A 6902-nucleotide genomic window follows, 5' to 3' on the forward strand; every position below is an offset into this window, starting at 1 on the left:
CTCGGTGTCCCCGTCCGGTTCCCTTCTTTTGACCCTTTGACCGCACTCCTGTCCCTGTTCTTTTATTAGTTGTCCCCCGGAATTATTTGGGTATCTAGGTCCTGTGGATCCCCTTTTAGGCTGGGGGGGACCCTTAGCAGTGGACGGGCTTCGCCCCCCACTTCCCGGATCCCAATAAGACTGCTCTTCCACAGCTTCTAGCTTGGAGGGAGGTGGGAAATTGCTACTCCTGCTGCTACTAGGCCCTAAGCTCTCCCTGCTCCCCTGGCTGCCAGACAACCCCCATCTCTGCACTTGGCTGCTGGACCCCCCACTCTTGGGTGCTGCTACTGCTCCAACAGCAGCCCTGGGGGGGGGCTGCTAGCCCACTCCCCAGAGAGGAGGAGGGACCCCCCAATACTGTTTGGGATACCACCACCACCACCACCACCACCTGAAGGGTCCTTTCTGCCTGCCTGGACCCCACCTGGAGTTCCTGGAGCTGCTGCTGCTGCTGCAGAGGCCACTGCCTGGAGCTGCTGAAGACAGGAGGAGAAGAAGAGGATCATCTGCCAGTGGGGCAGCACCTAGAGACTTTGCAGACCACCGTGGAGGAGGCCCTAAGACTGAGTAATTTCCAAACTGTGCCCGTTTCCTACCGCAGACACAGCTTCGGCCAGCAGGAAATCAGGGGGGCTGAGAGCCATTGAATGCACTGTAAACCCTGCATATGATTGAAACCACTTCAAGGCAGGGGGTGAGGCAGGCCCCCAGCACCTGTGTGAACCCTAGAGCTGGCCCTGATCCGTGCGTGCCCCCCAGGCCCTCTAGTGCCATGGTCCCGCCGAGGGAAATAAAAGAACCATCACATTAAGGATACAAGTTGCACTCACCGCCCTGGGGTGGAGGGGGCCGGGGGTTGCATTCAGCGGTCTGGGGTGGATCTATGCAGGAATCGCACCGTGCACCGCACTGCGGGCGAGTGGGGCCGGGGGTTGCGCTCACAGCCCTGGGGGGGGGAGTGTCTGTGCGGGAATCGCACCGTGCACCGCACTCCGGGCGAGTGGGGCCGGGGGTTGCGCTCACCGCCCTGGGGGGGGGGGCTGTGCGGGAATCGCACCGTGTAATGCAGCGCGTGTGCGGGGGGACGGGGGGAGGGATGTTTGCAGTTTGCACACGGCGCCCTGGTGTCTGCGGGGCGAGCCCCGCGCAATGCACTCCGGAGGCCTTTGCACGCAGCTCTGGGCGGGGGCACCCCCGAGCGTTGTGCAAGGCACTCGGCACGGCCGGCTTTGCACGCGGCGCGCGGCTCGGGGCGGGGGCACCCCCGAGCGTCGTGCAATCCCGCAACGCGGCTCGTGCGGCGATAGGAGCCGCCAGCAGCCCCCAGCTCTGTTCGCTGCTTCGGGGCCCGTGTGCACGGCGGGCGGGGGCGGGGGCGGGGGCGGGGGTTGCGCTCGCTCCCACGCCTCCGCCGGGATAAATAGGAGGCGTCGGGCAGCTCCGCTCCCACCCTCGCCGCGCCTCCGCTCCGCTCCGCTCCGCTGGACCGAGCAGCCACCGCAGCCCCCGGGGAGCGATGGATCCCCAGGACTGTCTTTGTGTTGCCGGTGAGTGACTCCTCCCCGCTGCGGGACGCACAGACCCTGCTCCAAGCTGCTGCGGGGGCCTTATGGGGCTCGGCTGCCCCCTCGCTGGGAGACAGCCGCCCTCCGCGCCGGGGCAGGGGAAAGATCCCGCCCCCGGGAGCGGCTCCGGCCTCTGCCTGGGGCTGCTGTGAAATCTCTGCCACTGGAGCCTGCGAACCCACCTCCCCGGCTCCCATGTCCCTCGCTTCTACCTTGGCGCCCTGGCCTGGCTTCTCCAGCGGGGGGAAGCCCATTTTTAGGCCCCTTTCCAATCTATTTTCATGGCGTGGGGAAAAGCTTCTGCAGTGACTTTTCTAAGATCCAGGTAAGGGACCAATTCAAAGCCAGGGCTAACCTAGAGGTAACTTCTGCCCAGCAGAGCAGTGGGAAGCAAGCGACTGCGATGAAGCCTGGCGCTGAGGGGGGTAATCCCTTATTTCTTGTCAAGGTCCAGACTCAAGATCAAAGACTAGAATAAGCAGGACAAGTTAATACAAAGCCTTTGTGGTCTGGTTAAAAAAACGCCTGGGGGTTTGGGCCCATGGTCTGTCTATTGACTTTCCCCCTTGTTGGGTTTTTTCATGCTGGTGATAAAATTGTGCCCTTGCCTGGTGATCGTCCTCCTGTTTTTAGTCCAGCTGTGATGCTCATTTCCCCTTTCTTTCTCCACCAGGTCGCTCCTGTACCTGTGCTGATTCCTGCAAATGCAAAAAATGCAAGTGCACCTCTTGCAAAAAGAGTGAGTATTTTCTCCCCCTTTTAAAAATGTTTGTTGCCCGCCTTGCTGAGACTGAGACGAATGAGGGTTTGGTCACTGGCTTCCATGGCAGCAGTATGGAGACTGGAATATAGAAGCTAGAATTTCTGGCCCAGATGTAGCATAACAATTAAGTGTGGGCTCAACTTTTGTCTGTGGGAGTTGGGGCTCTGCTTTCTGGGCCTGCTGCAAAGCCCATCAAAGGGAAGGTGAGTCTTGCCTTTCATTTCGGTCGGAAGTTGGGAGCAGGCTGCAAGTGCTTTGCTGACTGGGGATGGATTTAAGCATATGCTTTAAAATGAGCAGGTGCTTTGCTGAAGCAGGGCTTCTGTTCTTAAACTGTATACTTGCTTTGCAAGTGTGGGCCTGAAAGGTGCAATCAGTGTCCTTTCCATAAGTATAATTTGTAAAAACTTCTGTTCTTTCCACCGCAAACAGTTGTTTGCATTTTGTTTTTTGTACGTAGAGTGTTCTTAACAAAACTGTTGGGTCAGATAAAGGATTCTGACCTATATTAAGGTGGGAATGACTCAGGATTGTCCAGTCTTGACTTGTATGTGGCCTTTGTGAGGAATATGTATTAACAGTACAATTGAGAAGTTTTACTATTTTATAAAGTATAGTTCACAGTATGCTTTAGTTCCTTGTCTCATCCATGTTGAACTTCCTTAAGTTCTTATGAGGGAGGGTGGTTTTTTTGTGTGTTTTGTCTGGCATCTCCAATAATCTTGTCTTGATTTTTATCTTTTCAGGTTGTTGCTCCTGTTGCCCAGCTGGATGCAATAATTGTGCCAAGGGCTGTGTCTGCAAAGGTCTAGCATCTGGGAAATGCAGCTGCTGTTCCTAAAATGGCTATTTTCTGTTCTCCTGTAAATATTCTGTATGAAAGGCAAAACTAATTTTGTTTGTAGTGTAGCAATGACTATTTTGTACCTTTCACAGAAATGTCGATTTGAGGTTAAATGAAAATAAAGGCCATGACTGGAGAAATGTAATGCCCGATTTACTCAGCATGTTCATTCAATTTGGTGATTTCCAGCTTGCAAGACTAAACCACTGTTCAGAGTTTAGTTCTTGCACAGGGTGTTAGCAGCACATCTCATGGGAGCATTAACAAGAGCCCGGAGACTAAAGCTTCATGCATGAGCTGCAGTAGTGACTTGGCTTTGCTTTTGCCAGCAGAGCTTCAGGCAAAAGGAGACGTTTTCAAACACAATATTTCTTCAGTGGTGGCTCAGAGTTGTTTTTGCGTCTTGGTAGGAAGGGGAAGCAGCCTAGGAATCGCTGTGTCTAGAACACAGGGCCTAGGTCTGCAAACTGCTGACCCTCAATTCATTGTGCCAAATTCAGAGGGAGTCCAATGCAGAGACTTTCAGGATGGGAGGAGTGAAGTCTAAACTGCCGTAACATACCTTCATCCTGATTTCTTAACACATATATTGCGTCAAGATGGGGCCTGTCTACACTGCCGCTTCCAAATGCATTGATAACCAGCAAGTGACAAGGCTGGCTCAGAACATCTTTTGTGTCTACGTAACATGGTTAGTAGCTGCAGCAGCTTACTCTATCCCCCCAGGCTGGAAACATGGCTGTTTTCCTGTAACCAGGCCTCAATGCTTTACAATCTCGATAGGCTCCCCAACGCTGCAGGGGTAACTGGTCTGGCTTTTAGCTCGTTGTACTCGGCCAGGATGTCCCAGACTAGGTTGCTGTAGGTGTTGCTCTGTATGTATGTCCTGTAGGCACTCTATTCACATGAGGCCCCATGCGCAAGCGGCCGAGAATGCAACAGTACAAATGCAACCTGCCACAAGGGTAGACATGGACATACAAAGGCTAAGGGAAAATAGCTGACTTAGCTCCAGTCTCAGAAATTAAAAAGCTGGGGCTCTTTAGAAATTGTACGCTTCTAACTGTGTTGGAAGGAACAGTGGCTTAATGGTCCCTAGATCATCATAGGAGGGCTTGTAGGCTTCCTGGTCGCTTGTCTGGGGCTTGCATCCACCCTGGAGGTTGCATGGGCACCCATGTGTCAGCAGTGGGACTTCTAAGATAAAGTGACCCAGCCAGTAGTTACTGTAGCCAGAGGAAAAGCCATTCCCTGGGCTGGATTTTTACGGACATGGGAGAAATGACTATGAGAAGGAGAGGGGAGCTAGCTGAGAAAGAGTGACCATGTGCAACTGCAAGGAATTGGAGGAGGGAGCAGGGCAGCACAAGGATATGAGATTTCAGGATGGCAGACTGGGGTATTAAGAAATCTAGTGAGGAAGGAAAAAATCTACCACTTTAGAAAATGGCCATCTAAAGCGTGTGCAGTGCTCAGATGCTCCAGTAATGGGGGCCATAAAAGTATCTAAGTAGAATTTGAGCCTTGATGCTGCAGCAAAGAAGGCCTATGTCATTTTGGACTCCACATATGGAAGGAGGCTGGGGCCTCTTTCCCCCTCTGGGGTGCTAGGTGTCTCTGGGGAAGCCGCATTGTTGATTGTTGCTTGCATGCTCCCTTCTAAACTGTTCGAATTGAAGACGTCTTCCCATTGCACCTGGCCCGAGTCCATCTCCTAATTGTTGCTGCTCAGCAATTCCGTAGCCTGACTGGCCAAGCAAAGTGAGGTCTAACACTCAACTCTGACATTGCTAGTCTGTTTATCTTCACAACATCCCTGTCAGGGCAGGGCTGCGCTATTATCCCCACCGTATAGATGGGAAACTGAGGCCCAGAGAGACAAAGTGACTAAGGCCTTGTCTCCAGTAAAAAAATTCAGTCAACCTAAGTTAGGTCAATGAACAGCCACCACAGTAATTACTGTGATGGTTCACGTCCACACTATGACCCCCTGTCAGTGGTACATGTCCTCCCCAGGAGCACTTCCACCAACATTAACTGTGTGGGGTATTGTGGGACACTGGAGCCCCTGGCCCAGGCATGTGTGGGTCAGGCTGTCAGCCCTGGAGTGGTCGGGCTCCCTCTGACAGCCAACAGGCGATGTAAGTAAGGCAGTGTCTACACACACATTGCATCAACCTAATGACATCGACCTAAGCACTACACCTCTCGTGGAGGGGGCGTTCTTAGGTCAGTGTAGTGGGCAAGGGACATCAGCGGGAACAACGCTGCAGTGTTGACACTGATAGAGTTAGGTTGACACAAGATGCCTTACGTCCACCTAACTGTAGTTCAGACCAAGCCTAAGGAAATCTGTGGCAGAGCAGAAAACTAGACCTAGATTTCCCAAGTGGCACCCTTAACCATTGCACCATCCTTCCTCTCAAAGGCTAGCTTCTAGGTAACATTATCAGCCCTCGGGCTCTTTCAAGATTACAACCTCCCAGGTGCTCCCTCCGGGTGACTATGCCAGATATGAGCTGGCAGTACCGTAAGGCACGAATGCAATACTGGGCTGCGTGTCACCAGACAGGGAGAAGGTAGCTCCCTACCTCACACCATGTGGAATATTGTGTTCAGGCCAGAGCCCCTCGCCACTGGAAAGATAGTAAAGAATTGGAGGGAGCTCTGAGAAGAGAAACAAAATTAATCAGGAGGCTGGAGGGGGTCTGGTTTCTGAGGAAAGACTGGAAATGTGATTCAATACATAGAACTGGGCAAAGGGATGGTTAAAGTGGGGTGGGTGGGCATGAGGAAATTCTGCTAGTAGCTGAAGGGTGTCAACCCCAAGGAAGGAAAGAGATTGATGTTAAAAGTTTCTGTGTCCAGCTAAAGATGCTGCAGTGCTCCCACTTCTGCAGTTTAAGAAAATGATGTCATCAATCTTATCGATATGTGTTAGCTCTGTAAATACATTAAGTGGCTGTTGAAGGGGGAGGGAGATTGCGGAGTTGCCATGTGGTGGGGGTTGCATGGGGCTTATTTTGTGGAGGTGGCAGAACTGCTGGAGTTTTGCATTTCAAAGGTGGTCACCCTACTCGTGGTTGCATGGGATAATGAAGGAAAAGCCACAACTGACAGGTCAAATAGTACCCGGATAGTGGGTTTAGCCATTTTGGGGCACCAATCGTGCAACACCTCAGGCTAATTTTCCAGGGCACTGAGCATCCCCAGTTCCCACTGACTAATATTCAGCCCCAACGTTCCTCTTCTTCATTTCCTCCTATCGCCCTCTGGGTGCTCCCTGTGTACTGTGCTCAATAATCCCTTTCCTTCCTTAGGGTTTATACCCTTCAGCTACTAGAAGCATTTCCTCATGCCCACCCACCCCACTTTAGCCATCCCTTCACCCAGTTCTATGCATTGAACCACATTTCCAGTCTTTCCTCAGAAACCAGACCCCCTCCAGCCTCCTTCCATATGTGGAGTCCAAAATGACATCGGCCTTCTTTGCTGCAGCATCAAGGCTCAAACTCTACTTAGGTACTTTTATGGCCCCCATTACTGGAGCATCTGAGCACTGCACACGCTTTAGCTGGCCGTTTTCTAAAGTGGTAGATTTTTATCCTTTCTCCCAGTGCACCCTTCTCACTAGATTTCTTAATTCCCCAATCTGCCATCCTGAAATCTCACCCCCAAGGCGGTGAGT

General features: G+C 52.3%; 1 long non-coding RNA gene across 1 annotated transcript; it reads left to right on the forward strand.

Moving 5' to 3' along the window:
• The first annotated feature begins 1336 nt into the window (after nucleotides 1-1336).
• On the forward strand, nucleotides 1337-3359 carry LOC122458566. The gene is made up of 2 exons (XR_006278611.1): nucleotides 1337-1589; nucleotides 3117-3359. It is a non-coding gene; the product is annotated as an uncharacterized LOC122458566 (long non-coding RNA).
• The last annotated feature ends 3543 nt before the right edge of the window (nucleotides 3360-6902 follow it).

This window comes from Dermochelys coriacea, chromosome 2, assembly GCF_009764565.3.
Source record: "Dermochelys coriacea isolate rDerCor1 chromosome 2, rDerCor1.pri.v4, whole genome shotgun sequence".
NCBI lineage: Eukaryota > Metazoa > Chordata > Testudines > Dermochelyidae > Dermochelys > Dermochelys coriacea.